The sequence below is a fragment of the Bos mutus genome, chromosome 6, assembly GCF_027580195.1.
Source record: "Bos mutus isolate GX-2022 chromosome 6, NWIPB_WYAK_1.1, whole genome shotgun sequence".
Classification (NCBI taxonomy): domain Eukaryota; kingdom Metazoa; phylum Chordata; class Mammalia; order Artiodactyla; family Bovidae; genus Bos; species Bos mutus.
Window position 1 is genome coordinate 86,585,518 of NC_091622.1, and position 25,649 is coordinate 86,611,166.

The following is a 25,649-nucleotide window of genomic DNA, read 5'->3' on the forward strand; positions in this document are numbered from 1 at the left end:
GGGGGTTCAGGATGGGGAACACATGTATACCCATGGCTGATTCATGTCAATGTATGGCAAAAACCACTACAATATTGTAAAATAATTAGCCTCCATTAAAATAAATAAATTAAAAAAAAAAAAAGTCATTTACTGACTTATCCACTGCTGAATAAAATCACTTTGCATTTTCTCTGTCTACAGCCCTAGAGGTTCTCTGTGTCCTAACCATTCAATATTTAAATATGTTCACACATTCCTATCTCTAGGCCTTTGCTTTGACTGTTTCATCCCCTTGAGATATCTAGGTACCTCTGTCTCTATGAGTTCAAATGCTTTCATTATTCAAGGACTACCTGAAATGAAACTTCTTTCATGAATATTTTTTCTTTTATGATGCCCTAGCTTTGAAACAAATTCCACTGAATTCCACTGGCCTTTATTAATATGTCATCTTTATGTCATCAAACCCTTTATAAATTAAATTACAGTAAGTTCTGATTCTATCTATAATAGTTTGAATTCAGTTCAGTTCAGTCATTCAGTCGTGTCTGACTCTTTGCGACCCCATGAATCGCAGCACGCCAGGCCTCCCTGTCCATCACCAACTCCCGGAGTTCACTCAAACTCATGTCCATTGAGTCGGTGATACCATCCAGCCATCTTATCCTCTGTCGTCCCCTTCTCCTCCTGCCCTCATTCCCTCCCAGCATCAGGGTCTTTTCCAATGAGTCAACTCTTTGCATGAGGTGGCCAAAGTATTGGAGTTTCAGCTTCAATATCAATCCTTCCAAAGAACACCCAGGATTGATCTCCTTTAGAATGGGCTGGTTGGATCTCCTTGCAGTCCAAGGGACTCTCAAGAGTCTTCTCCAACACCACAGTTCAAAAGCATCAATTCTTCGGCGCTCAGCTTTCTTCACAGTCCAACTCTCACATCCATATATGACCACTGGAAAAACCATAGCCTTGACTAGATAGATGGGCCTTTGTTGGCAAAGTTTGAATTATTGCCCCACAAATATTCACTCCCCTTCCCCCTTCTGGATGGAATATATTTCTCTTCTTCATAAGTGTTGGGTCTGGCCATGACATGTGCTTTGGCCAAGGAATGCTAGTGGACCTGACATGAGCAGAGGCCATAGATGTATTTGCAATCTGGCTTGGATCTAGTGCTGCTGGGGCTTCTCTGATGGCTCAGATGGTAAAGAATCCGCCTGCAATGCGGGAGACCTCGGTTCAATTCCTGGGTTGGGAAGATCCCCTGGAGAAGGGAAAGGCTACTCACTCTAGTATTCTGGGCTAGAGAATTCCATGGACAGAGGATCCTGGTAGGCTACAGTCTATGGTGTTGCAAAGAGTCAGACATGACTAGGCGACTTATTTTTCTTTTCATGCTCCTGACTTTTCTATGAGATCATGTCATGGGGAAGACTTATGAGGTAGACTAGAGTGCAACATTCAGCCTAAAGCCAAATGCAGTTGGGTCTAAGGTGGAGTCATCTAGCTGAGTTTGCACTAGATTGCCCATAGACATATGAGTGCAGGAAAAAGTGCTTTTTGCTGTATACCACTAAGTTTTTTTTGGTCGTTTGTCATGAGGCAAAAGTTAATTAGTATACTATCCTATACAATTTAACAATTTAATCTAAATCTTACTATGTCCTGAATACTAGGCCAGTTGCTAAGAATACAATAATTAGCAAAACCAAGCATGATTTCTGTCCTCATGGAACTTATACTTGATTTGAGGAGATACTAATTAATAAAATTATACACTTCAAGAGGAAAAACATTATTCTTGGAACATATAAGAAATTGACCTCATCTACCCATGGGCATCAAAGAAGATTTTCTAGGCAAGTGATTGAATCTGAGATTTGAGTGAAAATTAGGGGTTTAGGGTCTAGGAAAGGTAGGGTGAGGTGGGAGAAAATGTTCTTATATTTCAGACAGAGGGCCTAGTTGGTTGATAGCACATAGCATGTTCCACGACCACAGAGAAGGCCACTGTGACTGGAGCCCATAGGCTAATGGTGCTATCGTACTAGACATAGGACAATGCAAGGCCTTGATAAAGATTTGGGATTTTTTTCCTACAAGTTTTTAGAAGCCATTGAAAGCTTTCTGTGCAGTGGCATTATCAGATTAGTATTTTGCAAACAATACTCTAGTCTCTGGATGGAGAACAGATTGGATGACAGAACTAGATTAGAGTGGCGAGACCATTTAGACAAATATTACACCTAACCAGGCTAAAGATGATGGTGGTTGTACTAATTAAGGCTGTGAAGATAGAAGAAAGTAGATGGCTTCAAGATATCTATAGGAAGTAAACAGAGCAAGAAGACAGAATAGTTTAGTTTTGAGGTCTTGAGGGAGAAGGAGAAGTCAAGGAGGTTTCTTGGGTTTTAAGATTTGACCAACTGAAAGTTGGTTCCATTTCTGGAAGGTAAAAATGAGTCTGTGGAGGAGTAATTTTCTTGTATGTGAACAATTGATGTGAAAGCTGGGAGGTTGAGTAGGCGGTCTGGAACTTATTTGTCAACCCCACTCCAAGAGAGCTACCTTCCTGAACTTCTGTTCATCATTCCCTGGGAGTAGAGATATTATTATCTTTTAGCAGAGAAGGGGAAGAATAGTTTGGAGGTGACAATGGGGAGTAAGAAATTCTTGATCCCAACTGCTGACACTGAGGCTGCTAGGAACATGGAGTCCTAATGGGAGAATCAGGAGTAAAGGCAAAGAAGTGGGGAACATACTCAGAAAAAGAGATGAAGGGTAAAGGAAGACTTACAGACTATAGACCAGTAGCTCCAGAAAACAAGATCTATCTCACATACTAGAATTTCAGCCAACTGGGGTATGGGAGGAGATAACTAGATAACTAGAAATATAAATTAGGAAGAAAATCACCAAGGTCACTGTCAGACACATTCCTTTCATCTATTTTACCACCTGATTGCATTAAAGAATTAAAAGAAAAGTTTGATCACAGCTTTCAATGTCCTTGGAAAGAATAGGCAGTCTATTTCCAACTTTGCCTTTATGATGATAACAAAAAAAGATTAAAAAGTTTTTTATATTTTCTCTGAATCTGAATTTCTGGATATATAATTATGCTCTTGCTGCTTAAAATAGAAACCTGAATGAAATTGGGGAGAAAATTTAGTTCAGATTTATTAGGAAAATTCTCTCTGTAATGGTAGCCAACACTCATCTAATGTTTTTAGAAAATTGTTTGAAATAGTCGATAGGACCTTAGCCGCATATGCCTGCCTGGTCATATTTGGGGGATCCCAAGCTGATGGTTGCCAAGTCAGGTTCCCAGGACATGAAATGAGACACACAGGCAGACAACAGCTGTCCCTGGGACAGAAAGAATTGACAACCAGTAGGTACCTGGCAGCAAATCAGAGATTTAATTCTTACAAATGTTTTTTGCCTACCAATATGAATTTGGAAAGGAAAGGATGATCTTACATTCCTCTCTCAATCAGGCACCAGAGATCTAGGAGAGTAGACTTTGGTAAGAATTCTCACCCTTTGCTGACTCCTGCCAGTTTTCCCAGAATCCTGGCTGTAGGCTCCGGACTGAGTGGCTACTCCCAGCAGTTCCCAACTTGGTCGTCAGAAACTGTAGAGGAGGAAAACAATTTTCCCTCCACCCTTAATGGTAGTGCTTGACTAAGGGCCCTTTTTGTCTAATGTGTTAGTCGTGTTGGACTCTTTGAAATCCCATGAATTGTAGTACACCAGGCTCCTCTGTCCGTGGAATTCTCCAGGCAAGAATATTGGAATGGGTTGCCATTTCCTTCTCTGGGGGATCTTCCCAACCCAGGGATGGAACCCAGGTCTCCTGAATTGCAGGCAGATTCTTTACCATCTGAGTCACAAGGGAAGCCCTTAAGATACCTCATAAATGGATAAACTTATCTAGGTTAGAATTTCTCCATTATGGCCACTATAATTCAAGATTATCTGCGATAAGGTTAACCTGCTTGCTCTGCTTTCAAACAGGATTTTGTTCACTTGAGGCCTCACATTGGGTGCAGGCTTACTTAAGTTGGACCTAGTCTAACCTTGGACTCAATTTGGTTTCTAAGTTGGATCCAGTTCAATTCTGAACCCTGTCTGGTTTTTACGTCAAACCCAGTCTAAACTCTTACTAGCTTCCAGGCCCAGTTTGGGAGAAATTCTCCAAAAAAGCCTGAAAGTTCCTAATGATGGTTGCTGCAGCCCTAGGATCCTGGAAGTTCTTACCCACCATCTGAGGCAGTGAGCAGGGAGCAAGTTCAAGGGGCTCAGCAGGTACCTGCATAATGGAGTTAATTCTCAGGTTGGTGATGAAGAGCTTAGCATAAGTGCCTTCATTTTGGTCCTCTGGTCTTGTTTTTAGCAATGGTTACTCTTTCTTATAGCTTGTTGGTGAAGTCTGCGTATAGTGAGAAACAACTATGCTCTTTCTTACTTCTGGGCTCAACTATCTTGGCAGGAAGGTCCCTGCTCTGAATCCTGACCTTAGAAGATGGCACTCTTTCCCTCCTTCTGCACAGCTCCTCTCCTGAGGTTTAGGAGCTTGTGGAGCCAAGAAGATGGGCTGATCTGAAACCCTTGCTGCCCCTCCCTACCTATCCATCTAGTTGTGTTCTGGATGCTTTCGTCCCTGGAATGCCCCATCCAAACACAGTGAATGTACTCCAGGGGACTGATTGAGACTTTCTGTGGGAAAGGCCATGTTGCTGACCCTGGTGATTCAGAGGTAAGCTTGGGCTGGGAAGTGGGGAAGGGATTTTAGGCTAGGGACTGGGGCCAGGACTGGAGTTTGAACTTCCCCATCAGCTTCAGGTACAAAACTCCAAAAAATCCACTCATTCTAAATTCAAACCTGCCTGTCCAGTTTTAAGTTCCTTTGAACTTAAAGGAAACTAAAAGGCAGATACCAACCTGGAAAAAAGGCTGGGACACTGTGTGTAGAAATTACCTGATCTGAATGGGATTGGGGTCATAGTAAACCTCTTGGCATATGGAAAGAGGGCCCTGTGCAGAGATGGACATCTATGTTTACCATTTCCTGTGATTTTTTTCTGTTTTTTACTAAAACAAACAGAAATATTTGGTTCCTCCAATTTTTCTCTGTTAGGCACTAAAATGATACAAATAAAACATTTTTGATCATTTTTGTAACAACTAATTTATCCTTAAGACCATTTGATTATAGAACTCATCATATTTCATGAACTCCTTTTGATGTCCCAGAAATACATCATGACTTTAAAAGCATGTCGTGGTCAAATAATTTTGGCTAACACAGATATGCCACATCCTTCAAACACTTGAGATTGGCCACATCAAACCCACATCCTTGGTCAAGACTCCCAGATAACCTATCTTTCTTTATCTGAAACTCATTTCTAAGCTGCCCTATGTTCCTCCTAATCTATTCCATCAAGCCGCCCATCACCAGACCTTCCAGAACTTTCCACTGGGGCCTCAAGAACTCATGGTCTATAGCTAAGAAACCACCTTACATGCTCAATCTCCTCTGTGAACAGTCCATTCACCTTTTTATTCTAACTGGAAAGCCTCTGAGATGAGTTTCATGCTCTCCCTGTAATTTTTCTCCCCTTATGTTCAGTACCTGGAGTTGGTATTGGTGACTCACTTTGTTGTGAAGATCTTATTTCTCACTATTTCTTAAATTTTTCCCTTTTGCTTTGTTCACACAGCTCCCCTAATTTGTACTCATTAAACATCTCTAGGTCCTACAATTGCCCCCTAACTGCATTTCCTGTTCCCCGAGTGGCTTCCCTTCAATCTGTCCACACTGCTGTGATATTGATCTTTTTAATCATGCCATTTCCTTGCTTAAACTCCTTCAATAGCTCCCCATAGCTTTCAAGGAGAAAGTTCAAACTCTTTCATTAATATCTAAGGCTTTTGTGACCCCATTTCTTTCTATATTTTCAGCTTTAGTGCCCACACTCCTTCACATTCACCCTTGGCTCCAGCTATATTGAACAATTTGTAGTCCTCTGCAGTCTCCCAGGGAACCGGACAACTTTTCAGGACAAGTCCTCCCAGGATGATTTAGATGCCCTATACCTGTGCCCCTAACATACTGTCCTTCTCCATCCATCATCACAGCATTGACTGCATTGTGCTGTGGTCTGATCTGCAGCTTTCTAAGGGAAAACACCATGTCTCAGTCAGATTTCAATTCTTAGGGCCTGGTAGGTGTTTGTTAAATAAATAAATGAAGGAAGGAAGGGATAACCAAAGCTGCTCTACCAATATTAATGGGGCATCATTTTGAGTCGGTTTTTTCCCTTCAGAAGTGAAGCTGTTTTATGTTGACTAATTGATCTTCTTTCTGTTGGTTTCTCTGGAGTTAGGTGTTATATGCATATGTTGGGTGGTGATGGGTGATGAGGAGAGTGTTTGCCTGTGAGTGTTTGTGGATGGGGAGGCTGCAGGAACAAAAACTTTCCTAAAGCTATCCTCAAAAACCTGACTCTCAGGAGCAGTGAAGAATAAATTCCTGGGACTAGCTGTTGAATGAAATCCTGGGACTGCCTGTTTCAGAATGCCCTTATGGGCTAGGATTAAAGTCTTTTAGGGTTATTACCCTGGTTTCTCTGTACACTTTCTTTTGGCAAGCTATCCAGTTAACTTGGGGCTCTCATTAATGTCAAAGTCTAATCAACTAAATTTACTGTTCACAGAAATAACCCTTAGAGATTTGACATGGACTAACCGGTTAATGACGATAATGCGCTTTAAAATCAGACTTGCTGAGGAATTAGGCAGTGAAGGTGTCTTTCATGCTATTCCCTCAGCCTGTAATGTCTTCTCCATGCTTTTCTGCTTGGCAAACTCACTTGCTCTTCAAGACTTCCCTGGGTGCTGGACTGATATGAGCATTATCCTGTGTTTACTCTGCACCCTGGGATATGGCATTGACTGGACTAGACATTCTTTAAGAACAGAGACTCTGTGTGTGTGTGTGTATGTATACATATTCCCAGTTCCTAGTATTGTGTCTAAAGCATCAGTTCAGTTCAGTCACTCAGTTGTGTCCGACTCTTTGTGACCCCGTGAATCGCAGCACGCCAGGCCTCCCTGTCCATCACCAACTCCCGAAGTTCAATCAAACTCATGTCCATCGAGTCAGTGATGCCATCCAGCCATCTCATCCTCTGTTGTCCCCTTCTCCTCCTGCCCCCAATCCCTCCCAGCATCAGAGTCTTTTCCAATGAGTCAACTCTTCGCATGAGGTGGCCAAAGTACTGGAGTTTCAGCTTCAGCATCAGTCCTTCCAAAGAACACCCAGGACTGATCTCCTTTAGGATGGACTGGTTGGATCTCCTTGCAATCCAAGGGACTCTCAAGAGTCTTCTCCAACACCACAGTTCAAAAGCATCAATTCTTTGGTGCTCAGCTTTCTTCACAGTCCAACTCTCACATCCATACATGACCACAGGAAAAACCATAGCCTTGACTAGACGGACCTTTGTTGGCAACAGTGGAAATCAATTAATGTTCTGTGGATTTTTGAATCTTGGGAGGTGACAAAATCCAATGATAGCTGTATGGCTTGACCAGAAAAACTAGTTGATATACAATATATGTTTTATTTCTATGAAAGTAACATACTCTACTTGTAGAGAATTTGGAATACATAGAATTTCACAAAATAAGAAAGCTAAAATTTTCTGTAATCTTCCTACCTACCCCAAATTAACTATCCTTAAAAACTTGAATACTTTTGTGTATATACAAATATTGAGGGTCTTGCTTCAATATTTATGATGCATTTAAACATTTAGCTTAACTTCAGATTGAATCAAGAATCATAAAATGTGACTTCTAAGAAATTGAATACTCCCTTGAGGGAAAGCAGTTTCAAGGACAGAGGGGACATGTGAGATTAAAAAAGGGAAGTTCAATTTAGGGAACCATTTAGCCTTGAAGGAGCTATTTACCCTGTATGAGTGAGCGTTTTATTTGAAACCAGATTTTATTTGTATAGGATTAGTCTTTTGACTTTTTCTACCTTTTAAAACCTATTTTATAAAGATTAAATAATCAATCCAATCTACAGGGACTTGTTTATCCAGTGTATTAGCTGAGGGGTAGCTGGCAGCCACAATGAAGAGAGATGATTCTGAAAGTTTGAGTAGATGTTTTCAGGTGGCTCCTGGCTTCCAGACCTACAGCAATACCCCGATTGTTCCTAACATGAGCAGGTATATATCTGGTTCCTCAATTTGATCTATGGGCTGGTAGCAGTGATATCATCTGAGCAATTGTAAGAGATGCAGAGTCGCCATCCTTCCCCAAATCTATTGACTCAGAATCCATACTGTAGCAATACTGCCAGGCGACCCTAAGCACATTACATTTGAGAGGTATACAGCAGCTCCACAGCTTCCTGGAATCCTATGAATTACACTAGGAGATTACTCTTATTTGATGATCTTGACTTTTAAACCATCATCCTTGTCTGGCTCTGTGGATGGGCCCCTTGGGCTCACGCTGCTGCGTGGAAAGGTCACTTGTAGCTTAGTTTTTCTTTCCTCCTGCACACAGCCTCACGTGGGTCTGCTACTGCTTTCACCTTGACTGCACCTTCCATGCACACAGCCTCACGTGGGTCTGCTACTGCTTTCACCTTGACTGCACCTTCCATGAAACTTCATCCTGTTGGAATTCCTGGCTGTCCTGCACTCCTAGAAGTTTTGCTAGATGAACACCCTTCTGTTGGCTTTCCATAGTCAACAGCTGGCTTCACCTCAGGATGCTGTGATTCTATTGCTCTTGTGTCTTGTTTCTCTTTTTTTACTTGCATGCTTGGAGCTCCACCCATCTGACTATAAGATGAAGCAGGTTTTGTTTGTGTTATTCTTGTTCTATAGACCAGACAAGTGAGGTTTAAAGGAGATACAAAATTTCTTTTAATGAATGGCTTTTAATTGATAGAATCAAAACTGAAACCCCTAAAAACACACTGACGTAATTACCTCCAGAGTGGCCTGCTATGATCCCTCTTCCTCCCTCTCACTCTGTATCAGGGTTGGTCTCTGTGGCCAGTAGAATATGGCAGAAGTGACGGCTTCTCACATCTGATGGATGCATGCTCAGTCCTGTCCAACTCTTTGAGACCCCCTGGACTGTAGCCTGCCAGTCTACTCTATCCATAGAAATTTTCCAGGCAAGAATACTGGTGCATGCTAAGTTGCTTCAATTGTGTCCAACTCTGTGTGACTGTATGGACTGTAGCCCACCAGGCCCTTCTGTCCATAGGATTCTCCAGGCAAGAATACTGGAGTAGGTTGCCATGCCCTCCTCCAGGGAATTTCCCAACCCAGGGATCGAACCCAAGTCTCTTACATCTACTGCACTGGCAGGCAGTCTTTACCACTAGTGCCACCTGGGAAGCCCAAGAATACTGGAGTGGGTTGCTATTTGTTCCTCCAGGGTCACCTCTGATATTAGGTTATAAAAGAAACATAGCCTCTGTCTTGGTTTCCCTCTCTTGTTGTGGATCATTCATTTGGGGAAAGCCAGTTGTTCTGTCAAGAGCAGCCCTATGGAGAGACCAGGTACTGCCTACAGCCCTGTTAGTGAATTTGGAAGCAGATCCTTCAACCCAGTCAAGGCCTCAAACGACTGTGGCTATGCAGGTATAGATACCTAATACATGTTTTCTTTTGTCTCGATCAAAACACAAATGCCCTGAAGACTTTATAAACAGTCATAATGGCCATATAATTTAACCAAGCCACAACATTACATGAGAAAAAAATCGTATGAAAAAGTTTGAGAGTTAAAATAAGTAATCTAGGATTAAAAGAGGACTGGGGTGGCACTAACATTCTCCATTTAAGGAGGCATCACTCTTAGATAAATGCAAGCACAGGGCTGAGAGCATCCAGAGAGCGAGTGCCTCCTCAGATATTTGTTACAGCAGCATCCACTTCTCAGTACTGATTTCTGGCTTAGTCCGATTGGGCTGCTAAGACAGAATACCTTAGACTGGGTAATTTATAGACCATACAAATTTATTTCTCCCAGTTCTAGAGAAAGGGAAGTCTAAGATGAAGGTACTGACAGATTTTGTGTCTAGAGAGAGCCTGTTCTCTGGTTCACAGTCAACTATGTTTTCCTCTTTTTGCTACGTCCTCACGTGGTGGAAGGGACAAGGGAGTTCCCTGGGGTCTCTCTATGAGGGCACTTATCCTATTCATGACAGTGCCACCCTCATGACCTAGTTACCCCAAAGACCCCACTTCCAAATATCTTCACATTAGGAGTCAGAATTTAGCACATGCATTTTTAGGAGGACAAAAATGTTCAGTATGCAGTTAGCTCATTGAATCCTCATACACCTCTTGTGAATAATTTATTATTAAGTACATTTTAGAGATGAGAGAATTAAAGCTCAGAAATGAAAGTGTCTTTTAAAGTTAGGAGTTATGGAGAGAGATTTATTTATTTTTGTTTACACTGGATTTTTGTTGCTGTGCATGGGCTTTCTCTACCTACAGTGAGCAGAGGCCACTCTTCATTGTATTTCATGGGCTTCTCATTGCAGTGGTTTCTCTTGTTACACAGCACAGGCTCTAGGCATGCAGTCTTCAGTATTTGTGGCATGTGGGTTCAATAGTTGTGGCTCACAGGCCCTGGAGTGTGCGGGCTTCAGCAGTTGTGGTGCATGGACTTACTTGGTCAGTGGCATATGGACTCCTCCCAGACCAGAGATTGAACCCATGTCCCCTGCATTGGCAGGTGGATTCTTATCCACTGTACCATGAGCGAAGTCCATGGAGAGAGTTTGATTCCAAAGCTTTCCACTCTTTCCACTCTACCATCACTCCTGATTGTCCTTGGAGGGTTAAGTTTCTAATTCTGAGAAAACTAATTAAAGGTAACGTTTCATGAAAATCAATGTGTAATCATATGATCCATGGAGGAGAAAAACAGTGTAGATAATCTAAACAAATTTATCCTTGATTTGGGGGAAAAATGTTTTTTTTTGATTGTCCTAACATCCTAGTATTAGTTTTCTCCTAATAATATTACAATGTAGTTTGCATTCCATTTACTGAGTGACAGGAGTTGTTGACAAAGAAACATGCTGTTGTAAAGGTAGAAAAAATATCTGAATTGGCAACAAAAATTATTTGGGATAAATTCTGGCATATACAGCTGTGAATGAGTAATTTGAAGCTATCTTTGAAAGTTCTTCTAAGACTTCTAAGTTTGAAACAGTTTATCTTAAACATTGGAAAAAGAGACCCATGATGTAAAAAGCATGGTTTTATTGGGATTTAATGAATTTTAAAGCATATTGTACTAAATTTGATAGATTTAATTCATGCAGATGTTCTGCTACATAATTCTTCTCAAATAAGCAGCTTTATCAATAAAACTTGTACATATTAAAGTTTAAAAAATTTCAGTGAATAACCAATAGAATTTTATCTCTAACCACTAATACATGGGCTATTGAATCATTGCATTTTACTTTTAATTATCACAAGAGTGAACACTCAGTCAGTATTTAAAAAGCACTTCATGATCGTTAATTAATTGACACTAACTCCTACTTCCTGGGCCGGATAAATTTCCTCTTTTGAAAGACAAATTGAGCTAAACTTGATCCTTTGAGCTAAACTTGCTTTAAATTACAATTTATTTTGAAGCAAAACTGAGGCTAGGATGGAGATATGGAACTTCTAGGTGAGAAATAAAAATTAGGTTGCCCATTAGGTCACTAACAATGTTAGATCTCTTGATTAAAAAAGAAACTTTAATTATCAAAGAAATAGAATAAGAAAAAATTATGGTGAAATGAACATACCCAATAAATTTATCTAATACTTAGCCATGTATTTTTTGGTTATCAGTGTCCCCTTTTACATAAAATTGTAATCTACTTAGAAGACACTATATTTCTTGGATTTACCATGATTCCAACACATTATCAAGTACAAAATACAATCTATGTCTCCGTGATCATTCCCCAAAAATCCATGAAATTGTAAGTGGGTATGCATCTCATTGTGCTGGATACTGTACAAAACAAATGGCCTAATGGTGCAGTTCTGTATTTTCTATCCTGAGACAAAGCATTAGAAGCAAAAAATCTAATTACTATTTGGTCATAAAATCATTCTGGGAATTTTCTAAGTGAAATATGCATACTTCCCTTATTCTGGTTTTCATTGATGTTTGAAGTGATTATTCACAACAGAGGAACAGCCTGATCCAAGAATAGTTTCAAGCAGAGGTAAAGTACCACACAAAACAGGATTAAAACCAGAGATAACTAGAAAGATTGTTTCCACCAAGAAACAATTTCTTCCTAATTCTCAATTTCCTTTTAAGGCCCCTTTTTGCTCAGGAAATGTAATATCCCTCATCCCACAGTTAAGACCAAAATCAATAGAAACCTTAGGCAGTTATTTCTCATCTTATGAGTCTAGTGTTATTAAGTTCACCTAGAACCTTCTGTAGCCAATTCGGGTAGATGGAGTCATCTAAGGGTAAGACAAAGAGTCTGTGAATTTGCAGAAAGAGTAATGTATGAAACAATATCAGCATTTACTCTTTTGTTTATTAATTCCTGAAGTACATATTATTTCAGATACTAAGTAGTGAACAAAACCAGCCCTCTCCCACCGAAAAAAAAGACCCTTTCACATCCTCATTGTGCTTACCTGCGAGAGACGAGAGAAATATAATCAGCAAGCAAAATCCACAGGATATCAAATATTAATATGAGGAAAAATAAAACAGGGAGGGGGGATAAGGAGCTGCTAGGTGGTGAGAGAGGATTAGGGGTTTGTTACTTAAATTGGGTGATCAGGAAAGCCTCTATAAAAAGCTGACATGGAGCAGAGATCTAAAGAAAGTGAGAAAGTGAGGACTGGGGCACGTGGATAACCATAAAGGGGAGTGGAAAGGAGCCAAGAATTTTAAGATGCCTCTTGGGATGCATTTTAGAGAGATTTTTTTTGTGGAGCACTTAACGTGGAATAAAAGGAGACCTTGAGAACAGATGTTTGCCAATTATTTTTGGATCCTAGCACCCGTTGGCATGACGGGGCTTTGGTGACTCTGTTCTGCATAGGTGACCCTGGGAATCAGACAGAAGGCCAGGAGAGCTGGGTCAGGGGTTATGTGAGGAGCATGCTCTGTGAGTTTTCCTTTCTGACCTTGAAACATCTGCTTTCAACCAAGCTTGTGTAGCTGATTCTCACTTTCACAGAAGCAGACCAATCTTTCTCAAGATAGTCCTTGGTCTGAAAGAAAACAGACTCCTATAACAACTGCTTCCCTCTTCCCAGGTCTGAGCCCCAACTGTGCTACAGTTTAGGCACCTGCTGGGCACCTCAGGTACACGCAGGTGACCAGTCATCTACTCCACACCTCTCCTTCTGCCAAAATTCAGCCTTTATTTCACCAGCTAAGATGTTGCTTTGGGCCTTTAAGAAGCCTTAGTAACTTTCTTTAAATATTCTTAAGTTTTTTTTCTTTTTTTTATGTAGAACATATTTGGAGAAGGCACTGGCGACCCACTCCAGTACTCTTGCCTAGAAACTCCCATGGACGGAGGAGCTTGGTGGGCCGCAGTCCACGGTGTCGCTAAGAGTCGGACATGACTTTACTTTCACTTTTCACTTTTCACTTTCATGCATTGGAGAAGGAAATGGCAACCCACTCCAGTGTTCTTGCCTGGAGAATCCCAGGGATGGGGAAGCCTGGTGGGCTGCCATCTATGGGGTTGCACAGAGTCGGACACGACTAACGTGACTTAGCAGCAGCAGAACATATTTTAGAAGTCTTTATTAAATTTGTTACAATATTGCTTCAGTTTTATGTTTTGTTTTTTTGACCCAGAGGCATGTATGATCTTAGCTCGCTGACCAGGGATTGAACACACACGCCCTGCACTGGAAGGTGAAGGCTTAACCACTGGTCTGCCAGGGAAGTCCATAAATATTTTTCATGTATATATATATATATATATATATATATATATATATACACACACACATACACACACACGTATACATACATATATATATATTTCACGTCTCTCACTGGACTGTAACATTCCTTATCTGACTGAAAGAGGGAGTTACTGAACAATCCCTTTTGTGACTCAAAATATATTCTCTTACTTCTCTTCACTTATAATAATTTTATTTATTCTAAACCTGGGCCCTCAAGGAAGACAGCGGTAACAAGCTTTCTGAAGCACTGATATTTAACCAGGCCTGATGTTCACCCCACAGTGTGGAGCAAAAAGTTAAGCAAGGTTATGACCATTTACTAAATATTAAATGTGGTGGCTTCAGGTGGCTCAGTGGGAAAGAATCTGCTTGCAATGCAAGAGCTTCAGGTTCGATTCCTTGCACTCTCCTCTTCCTCTGTAAGGGAAGTAATAAATCTGCTCCCTCTCTCCTCTGCTTTGCTTCTTCCTAAAAATAATTCCTTTGAATTTAAACCAAAGTGAGGTTGGAAAGACCTTTGTCCTCCTATAAAAGGCAAATCCTGAGGAGAAGAAATTCATTCTTTCTTACTACACATTAAGGTACAGCTTCAGGGGGAAGAAATTTGAGAATATTTTCTAAGAGCCGGCTGACAGGGTGGGAGAGAAAAGCCACATGAGAGGGCATCAGGTTACACACGGGGAGACAAGCCACTCCAGAAGGCACGCTTTGCCCCTATCAATTTTGCCAGCTTTTGCCCTGGTTGGAACAGGAACTTCTGGAATTCTCCCAGTAGTCTTCCTGCCTTCATTTTTGCTTTGTCATGTTTTCTGCGTAGCTCTCTATTGTTCAGACTTTCTTTCAAATACAAACAGTAAATTAGTATTGAATAATTATTAAATATTGAAGATCATTTAGCACAAGTAGGTTTATTTCCAGTTACCAAAAGGAAATTAATTTTCATGGGGCGCCCGGACTCTTTTATCTGGAAAAGTTATGTCAATGTAATTTTGGAAATCCATGAAAAGATTTGTAAAAGAATGTGCATACAGCCAAACCTACAGGTCACAGACAATACAAATGCAGGAGAATCAAGCTCTAGAAAGGGGAACAGCTAATTCCAGAGGGCTGAGAGGTGGGCATAAACTAATAATCTGTGGATGGTGAAAAGGAAGTGGGCAAACTTCCTTGGGCCAAACTTCCCTGACTTTCTGGGAGAGTTCTTTATTTGGCTGCTATAAATATCTCCATTCTTCCCTGGGGAAATTTGTCTAGTGTGGAAGAGAGAGTGAAAGCGGGTGAGAGTGAATTTGAAGATTGAGGTAAAATGAGGCTATAGATGACATATTATACAAAATCTCTTGGATTTAGTATGAGAAACTAGAAATAGTTTGTGGAGCTTGTGGTCAAACATAATTTCCTCAGAACTGCTTTAGATTAGAAGTAAAGCCAGGATGAGGAGGGAGCCAGAATAAGAATGTTTAATAATTCTTCCTGTTATGAAATGTCCTTTTCATATTTATCTTAGCCAAACTTAGAGAAGGGATCCCATTCACTTCTGAAATTTAACCTGTTTGAGTCTTTCATCTTTGAAAGAACGCCTATTCTGTTTCATCCAATCAGTAGATCAGACTATGATTTATTAAAATAATCACTGAGTGCGTACTATGTACTAGGTGAGATACTAGAGCTGGAGAAACAAAAATGAATGAGCTACAGTCCCTATCCTCAAGATGGAGATCACAAAAGAGCCCACAGTCTGTTTTGGGGAGATGGAGATTATCAAATAAATTATGGCAATATTGAAAAGGGCTAACACAGGGTCCTATAGACTTAAAAGAGGCAGTGGTTAAATCTTGGGTAGATGAGAAAAGTCTTCATGGATCAAGGTCACGTCTGGATCTTGGAGAGTAGAAAGGAGTTCACCAATGGGATAAAAGAGGGTATTTCAGTCAGAAGGCATTGTAAAGAGCAGCAGGTGGGTTCTGATCAGAGTGCCCTGTATTATCCTGAGGAATCTAAGCTTTATCCTATTAGCCCTGGGGAACCATAAAAGATTTTTTAAGTAGATGAATTACATGATCAAATTTGCAATTTAGCAAGGTCACTCTAGTGATAGTCTGGATGACATACTGCAGGAGGGCAAGATGATTACCATATTTGAAGTCGGTTTGGAAAGATTTGTTTTCTAAATATAGATTCTTCCACTCCAGAAACATGGTGCTCAGTCATTTCAGTCATGTCTGACTCTGTGACCCTATGGACTGTAGCCCTCCAGGCTCCTCTGTCCTTGGGGATTCTCCCTGCAAGAATACTGAAGTGGGTTGCCATGCTCTACTCCAGGGAGAAACATAGTATCTATGTCCATTTCTTTTGATCTCCTTTAATTGCTCTTAGCAATATTTTGTTACTTTCATTAAACAATTCTTGAACATATTTTATTGAATTTATTTCTCAGCATTTCATGTTTCTAATGCTACTAGAAATGGTATTATTTTAAAATTTCAATTTCCAATTGTTTATTGTTATGAAGTAGAAACATAGTTGATTTATGTATATCTTTTGATCATGCTTAACTAGATTTTTGGGCTTCCCTGGTGGCTCAGCGGTAAAGAATCTGCCTGCCAATGCAGGGTTTGGTCCCTGGGTCAGGAAGATCCTCTGGAGAGGGAAATGGCAATCCACTCCTGTATTCTCACCTGGGAAATCCCATGGACAGAGGAGCCTGGTGGGCTATAGACCCTGGGGTCGGACACAATTTAGTGACTGAACAACAATAACTAGGTTATTAGTTTTAAGTAGTTTTTTAAAAAAAACTGGATTCCTTGTGCAAAGTTGCTTCAGTCGTGTCTGACTCTTTACAACCCTATGGACTGCAGCCCTCCCTCCAGGCTCCTCTGTCCATGGGAGATTTCTTAGTCGTCTAAATAGTGGACATGATTATGTATTCAGGAAAGAATTTTACTTTTCTTTCAAATTTGAATTTTAAAAGATGTCTTCCTTTTGTATAAAAGCTTTCAATAAAATTTTGACTAGAAGTAGCAGTGGACATTCTCACCTCCCAATCCTGGTGGGAAAACAGTTATTAGAATTAACTGTTAGAGTCATTCTGGCCTCTTAAGCTCATTAGACAGTTCATTTTGGGTGTGGATGTGTGTGTGAAACTCTACTTTATTGGAATAGAGCAAACAGGTAACAGGAATCACACTGGTGCTGGCAGCTTTGGGCTTCTGCCCTCATCCCTTTTAGCCCCAAAGGCCTGGAGGGCTGCTGCCCCTATGAGGCTCTCCTACTTGCTTGCACCAGGAGAGGCTTCCACTTTGGGGAACTGCACTAAGCAGGCAATTCCAACGTGCATTTTGCTACCAGATTCACAATAGCAGCAAATGCCCACAACGACAGCAGTAGTGATAAGACTGGACTTGACATTTCAGGAAAGGATGAGGAAAAGGTTAAGTCAAACCCAGGCACCACGTGTTAACAATGGTCTCACAGCAGAAGAGGATGAAATGGCTGGATGGCATCCCCGACTCAGTGGACATGAATCTGAGCAATTTCCAGGAGATAGTGAAGGACAGGGGAGCCTGAGGTGCGGCCGTCCATGGGGTCACAAAGTCAGACATAACTTAGCAACTAGACAACAACGATAGACTTAAGGTTATTGAGATTTTCTTTTGCTTATTCAGGCAGTGTTTGGTAATTTGCCTTTCAAGAAAGTTTGCCTTTTCGTCAAAGTTTGTCAGTTTTTTGCCAATATTTTTGTTATATTACTAGTGATATTCTCAGTTTCATTTTTGATATTGGTAATTTTTTCTCTTTTTTTCCCTTGTAAGTTTAGCTACTAGTTTTTGAACTTCATTGGTTTTTTTTTTTTTTGAAGCAGCTTCATTTTGGTTTGATTCTTTACTATTTGCTTTTCTGTTTTTCTTGATTTCTATTATTTATTACTTTCTTCCTTCTACTTACCTTGGGTTTAATCTGTTCTTATTTTTCTAGCTTCTTAAGAATGACACTTAGGCCATTGTTTTGAGGTCTTTACTAATACAACCAATTAGAGCTGTAAAATCCTCTAAAAGCTCTGTTTTAGCTATGCCCCACAAATTCCAGTATATTGGGTTTTAATCTCATGTATTTTAAAACAGTTTTATATTTTGTGTGTGTGTGTGTGTGTGATTTCTTCTTTGATGCTGCTTAAAAGTTTATTTTCCAAATATTTGGGAATTTTCTATTTTCTTTCTTTCTTTTTTTTTTTTAGCTATTTCTAATTTAATTTAATGTAGTAAAGTAATGAATGTATGTATGCTCAGTTGTAGTCTGATTCTTTGTGACCCCATGTACTGGGGCCCGCCAGGGTCCTCTGTCCACGGAATCTTTCAGGCAAAAATACTGGAGTGGGTTGCCATTTCCTCCTCCAGGGGATCTTTCCCACCCAGGGATCAAACCCGAGTTTCTTATATTTCCTGCACTGGCAGGTGGATTCTTTACCCCTACCACTAGTGCCACCTAGTATGTGTGGTATAATTTTAATCCTTCTAAATTTGTCAAAGCTAGTTTTTATGGCATGACATTTTAGTCTATCTTGATGAATGTTCTGTGTGCTCTTGAAAAAAAGTATAATATTTCATAATACCATTATATTTGTTAGATATATATACACACACAACATTGTCTGATATTAATAGTCATTCCAGCTTTCTTATAATTGGTGTTTACAAGTTACATCTTTCTTCCATTCTTTAAATTTTAACCTATGTCTTATGTTTAAAATTAATTTCTTGTAGACACTATATGCTGCTGCTGCTGCTAAGTCGCTTCAGTCGTGTCCGACTCTGTGCGACCCCATGGACTGCACCCTACCAGGCTTCTCCCTCCATGGGATTTTCCAGGCAAGAACACTGGAGTGGGTTGCCATTTCCTTCTCCAATGCATGAAAGTGAAAAGTGAAAGTGAAGTCGCTCAGTCGTGCCTGACTCTTAGCAACCCCATGGACTGCAGCCTACCAGGCTCCTCTGTCCATGGGATTTTCCAGGCAAGAGTACTGGAGGGGGTTGCCATTGCCTTCTCCGAGACACTATATAGTTGTGTTTTTTAATAATCCAGTTAACAGTTTCTATCTTTTAACTTAAATATTTAGACTATTTACATGTAACTATTGATATATATAGTTGTGTTTTTTTAATAATCCAGTTAACAGTTTCTATCTTTTAATTTAAGTATTTAGACTATTTACATGTAACTATTGATATGGTTAAGTTTAAATCTACCATTTTGGTATTTGTTTTCTTTGCTTCTTTTCTTTTTTTTTAAATTTAGTTCCCTGACCAGGAATCGAACCTGTGCCCTTGGCAGTGAAATTTTGGAGTCCTAACCACTGGACTGCTAGGGAATCCTCTGTGTTTATTTTCATTTTCCTGCGTTATTACAATAACTTAATAGTTTTAGGGTTCTGTTTTGCCTACCACATGGCTCAGCAGATAAAGACTCCACCTGCAATGCAGGAAATGTGGGTTTGATTCCTGGGTCAGGAAGATGCCCTGGAGTAGGAAATGGCAACCCACTCTGGTATTCTGCCTGAAAAATTCGTGAACAGAGGAAGCCTGGTGGGCTACATTCCAAAGGGTTGTGAAGAGTTGTATGTGACTGAGCACTCACACATTTGTTTCCATGAATAGTTTATTCATTAAATTCTCTCAGCTTTTGTTTTTCTGATAAAAATCTAATTTTTCCCCCAAGAATATTTTCTCTGGATATACGTTTTTTGGTGATAGTTTTCTCTCTGTACTGTCCTACAGCTTACATACTTTCTGATAAGATGTCTGTGAACATTCTCATTTATTTTTTCCTTCTGTGCATGTCTTTTTTTATGTGACTTTTTTTAATGTTCTCTTTAATGCTTTTCCCCCCACAGTTTAATCATAATAGCCTTTGTGTGATTTTCTTTATGTTCATCTTGCTTGGGTGTCATTGAATTTCCTGGATCTGTTTCTTTATGTTCATCTTGCTTGGGTGTCATTGAATTTCCTGGATCTGAAGAAATAGAATTCTTCAAATTTGGAAAATACCTGGCCATTTGTTATTCAAATATTTTTCCTGCTCACCCTTTGAACTCTAATTATATCTGTTAGACTACTTGATATTATTCTACAGGTCACTGAGTTTCTGTTGATTTTTCCATCTTTTTAATTTTTGTGCAATATTTCATTTGGATAAGTACTATTGCTATGGCCCCAATTTCACTGATATTTCTTCTACAGGATTTAAACTACAATTAATTGCTTCTAGTAGATTTTAAATTTAATTTTTATGATTTTCATGTCTAGATGTCCCATTTGGTTCCTTTGTAGATCTTCCATGTCTTTCCTTGTTGTGTTCACTTTTCCCCTTTGAATAAATATATGGTAATATTTTAAGGTCTCAGTCTTCTAATTCTGTCTCTGTTATTTCTGGATATATTTCTATTGATGATACTTTTGATCATTTGTCATATTTTTCTGCTTATTTGCATATCTTATCTCTTTAATGATTGCTAAGCCTCTGATTTTCTTCTTGAGTGCTATTTATTTCTGTGTTCATTTAAAGTTTTTATTATTTTCTGAATACAGTTAAATCACTTTGGATTAGTTTAATCATTTCACAACTTGTTTTGAAGTTTTTTTAACTTGGGAGTGAAGAGTGAAGAAAATACTAAGATGTTACAAAAGTGGGAGAAATATTGGGTCTTAGGCACCGTGGTTATGAGAACATTCCTCTTGAAGTTAATGTTTGCTTCTCATGGAAGCATAGTTTTAAAGTCTACCCACAATAATTTATCATTCATATTTCTACCTGGGAGAATATTTATTTAAGACCTAGGGAGGCCAGCATGAATACCCTGGGGAACAGACCCAGAAGATAAAGTAGATTTTTCCCATATGACCTGCTTTTTGTTATTTTTTTATGACTGGTTCTTCCTTTATTTATCTCAAAAGATACTGAGGCTATTTTTCATAGGCACTGTTTTCTTTAGGTAGAATGAAGCCAGGTTGATAAACTAGTTAATCATAATATGTATAAATGTCTCACCACCACTGTATTTTGGGAGATGATATTTAAAATTGACAAATACTCTTTATACTGTGTTGACATTTTATTTTCCATAGTACTTATTATCATGCTATATACTCAATTTGTTCTTTCAGATTTACTGCTGCCCAACCCTCCACATTCACTTCTATCCTTTTCTGCTTTGCTTTGACCCCTACTTTTACAAAATACATTGTCTGGCCTCTGTATCTCTCTTGCCTGAATGGTTGAGTCCAGAAAATTGAAAGTCCCAGTAGAAGACTAGAGGGGGAAAGAGAGAGAGGAAGCATATTTATTTTGCCCCAATTCTTCCCATCATCCGACAGTGGTGGTGTTCTTCCATGGATAACAGCTCCTGTAGGGTGATCTCCTCTTATTTTGGCCCTCGCAGGGTTCAGGTACTTCTGTACATTATATTTGTCCCTTTAGGCTTTGTCATAGTGATAACTCCTCTCTGTTGTGGGGAATTCACTAAGCTTTGTTAACTGCCTTCATCTATGCATTACTCTGTATGTTGTTCCTTCATTAAACTCTCTTCAGTTAAACACTTTTGAGCATGACTCTTTTTTTTTTATAGGGACCCTGTCTGAAATAAATTCCTTTCCATATAATATCTGGAGAGCACTTTTGCAAACCTAAATCAAATAAGGTCACTCCTTTATTCCAAACTCTCCAATGACCTTCCTTTCCAGTTAGAATCAAATCCAAGCTTTTTGATGAAACTTCAATGTAAACTCTTCAATTTCATCTTTTTCCAGTCTCTCCCTCTCTTTCTGTTACAGCCACACTGGTTCTCTGTCTCCCAAGAACATGCCAGACACATTCATGCCTTGGTGCCTGTATACTTGCTGTTCTTTCAACCCGGCAGCATTGTTTCCTAGGTCTTTACATGACTGACTCTTATCATTTGTGTTTCTACTCAAGTTTCACCTTCTCTGAGAGACCTTCATTGATCAACTTATCTAAGTCACTGTTTAATATCCTATTACTTTCTTCAGTGGAGTCAACAATCCTAGCAGGATTGTTTTCTGTTTGAGATAGCATCCCTCTGTCTAAAGCCTAACAGGCTCTGTACACATGGACTCTCTTGGAAGCATGGCCATGGTATCTCTGCAGAGTAAGACATGCTACCTTTCAACTTCCTGTTTGAAACTCAATTTCTACCCCTAGCTACAAGAGACTCCCAAACCCTGATTTTTCTCAGACACACTAAGCATCACGTAGACTGCTATGTGCATCCTGTCTTTCAGCAACAGGGTGGTCCAGCCTCCTTTCCACATGTCCATTGCTCATTTACCCCAAAGTTGCTAAGGGTACTCCATTGTCCTAAAACATAATCTCATTAGGCAATGGGTGAGAAAATATCACATTAGCTGAAGATATCTGTGAAATATTGGTTACTGATTCTCATTCTAGATGAAACTGAGCCCTCCTAGGTGGTTTCTAAAAATCTCAGTGGCTTATAGGGCAGTCATTAAGCATCTTTTGTAGGTGTGAGAAGGAGCTGGCCTGAACTGGTGACTTTGAAACACTCTTTCGCCACACCAAATGTAGCAGAATTATTTTAAAAAGTCAGATAACTTTTTTCCTTGGGGAAATTCTCCTCTAGAATATCCCTTGTTGAATAAAATATTCTTTGATGTTGGAAATGTCCTATATCTGTGCTGTTCAATGAAGGAACCACGAACATGCATGGCTATTGAGCATTTGTAGTATGAATAGTATAGCGAGCTACTGAATTTTAAATTTTATTCAAATTTAAGTAATTTTAAGTTTAAAAAATAAGATGAGGCTAGTGTCTACCATATTAGACAGCACAGCTCTAGAATCTTTCTACCAATACACTATAGCCCAAGTACAAAATTTTGCACTTTATGAGATATGATCCAGTGAGGGGCTGGCGAGACTCAGAATCACTCTGGAAAGGTTCTATATATAAACAAGGTACTAATTTGTAAAAGATTTTGCTTCTTGGTCTGTTCATTCTGGAAACCATACCGAATAGAGCCAATAATATATTTCAAGTGTTAATTACCAAGCGCTTCTGTAGGTGGTGTTGATAAAATCTGTAGTCAGTATGGCTCAGGAAGTCTCTGACATTCTTTGAGTCTACACTGACAATTCCTCTCAACTAAATCTCACGCTAATTCTTCTCCAATACTCATAATGCTGAAAAGTCAGCATCAGTCCTGACAAATCCAAATGTTATCTCTTTTTGACATTGCTCAAAATCCATCCATTAAAGTACAGAGCCAGCTCATTGGACGCATTGGTAGCTTTCCAGATTGCTGCTTGCTCTTCCTGCAGAGGTGGGCCTATGTTTTTGCAACCATGTCTAAGGGACCTGCAGTTGGCATTGATCTTGGCACCACCGATTCTTGTGTGGGAGAGCACAGAAAGGTGGAAATAATTGCCAATGATCAGGGGACTGAACCACCCCAAGCTATGTCACCTTTACTAACACCAGACGATTGATTGGTGATGCTGCAAAGAACCAAGTCGCAATGAATCCCACCAACACGGTTTTTGATGCCAAACAACTTATTGGAAGAAGATTTGATGATGCTGTTGTCCAGTCTGTTATGAAACATTGGCCCTTCATGGTGGCAAATGATGCTGGCAGACCTAAGGTTTAAGTAGAATACAAGGGAGAGACAAAGAGTTTTTATCCAGAGGAGATGTCATCCATGGTCCTGACAAAGAGGAAAGAAATTGCAGAAGTCTGCCTTGGGAAGACTGTCACCAACGCTGTTGTCACAGCGCCTGCCTACTTTAATGACTCTCAGCGTCAGGCTACCAAAGATGCTAGAACTGTTGCTGGTCTCCGTGTACTTAGAACCATCAGTGAACCAACTGCTGCTGCTATTGCCTATGGCTTGGACAAAAGGGTTGGAGCAGAGAGAAGTGTGCTGATCTTTGATTTAGGTGGTGGCATTTTGGTGTGTCAATCCTCACTATTGAGGATGGAATCTTTGAGGTTAAATCTATAGCTGGAGATACTTGTCTGGAGAAGACTTTGACAATGGCAGGGTCAACCATTTCCTTGCAGAGTTCAAGAGCAAACACAAGAAGGATATCAGTGAGAACAAGAGGGCTGTCTGTTGCCTCCGTACTGCTTCTGAGCTTGCTAAGCGCACTCTCTCTTCCAGAACCCAGGCCAGTATTGAGATTGATTCCCTCTATGAAGGAATCAACTTCTGATTTGAAGAATTGAATGCTGACTTGTTCCGTGGCACCCGGGACACTATGGAGAAAGCCCTTCAGGATGCCAAGCTGGACAAGTCTCAGATCCACGATATTGTTTTGGTGGGTGGCTCAACTCACATCCCCAAGATTCAGAAATTTCTCCAGGACTTCTTTAGTAGGAAAGAACTGAATAAGAGCATCAACCCTGGTGAGGCTCTTGCATATGGTGCAGCTGTCCAGGTAGCCATTTTGTCTGGAAACAAATCTGAAATGCTCAAGACTTGCTGCTGTCGGATGTCACTCCCCTTTCCCTTGGAATTGAAACTGCTGGTGGAGTCATAAGTGTCCTCAAGCACAATACCACCATTCCTACCAAGCAGATGCAGACTTTCATCACCTACTCTGACAACCAGCCTGGTGTTCTCATTCAGGTTTATGAAGGTGAGTGAACCATGACCAAGGATAACAACTTGCTTGGCAAGTTTGAACTCACAGGCATATCTCCTGCCCCTGTAGTGTTTCTCAGATCGAAGTCACTTTTGATATTGATGCCAATGGCATTCTCAATGTCTTTGCTATGGATAAGAGCACAGGATAAGAGAACAAGATTACCATCACTAATGACAAGGGCTGTTTGAGCAAGGATGACATTGAACAGATGGTTCAAGAAGCAGAAAAGTACAAAGCTGAAGACAAGAAGCAGCAGGATAAGGTGTCTTCAAAGAATTTGCTTGAATCCTATGCCTTCAACATGAAAGCTACTGTTGAGGATGAGAAATTTCAGGGCAAGATTAATGATGAGGACAAACAGAAGATTCTTTACAAGTGTAATTAAATAATCAACTGGCTGGATAAGAACCGGACTGCAGGGAAGGAAGAATTTGAACACCAGCAGAAGGAGTTGGAAAAATTCTACAACCCCATCATTACCAAGCTGTACCAGAGCACAGGAGGCATGCCCAGGGAAATGCCAGGAGGAATGCCTGGGGGCTTCCTTGGTGATGGAGCTCCTCCATCAGGTGGTGCCTTCTCTGGGCCCACCATTGAAGAGGTTGATTAAGCCAGCCTAGCATAGATATAGCATTGTTCCACACAAAACATGGAAGGACCCAAATTTGTAACAAATCCCGTGGCAGTTACAAAGTTGAGGTGCTATAGTAAATAACTGGGCATTCTTGATACTTGAACATGGAATGTGTGTGCATATGGAAAAAATTGCACTTTACAAGCTCTGTATTACAAGAGAAAAAATTCAATGTCTCAAATAAAACTGTATATAAAATTGAAAAAAAAAAAGGTACAGAGTCACCCTGCATTGGCTATTGGATTGTGTTAACTATATTCCAAAGCTTTAACTAACTTTGTTCTTCTTTCTTCAAGGTGTGTAAATGCTGGTCTCTGGCTCCTTTCCAGGGTCAA

At 40.0% G+C, this 25,649-nt stretch overlaps 1 pseudogene; it reads left to right on the plus strand.

Moving 5' to 3' along the window:
* Window positions 1-23,375: 23,375 nt before the first annotated feature.
* On the plus strand, window positions 23,376-25,340 carry LOC102268989 (heat shock cognate 71 kDa protein pseudogene; annotated as a pseudogene).
* The last annotated feature ends 309 nt before the right edge of the window (window positions 25,341-25,649 follow it).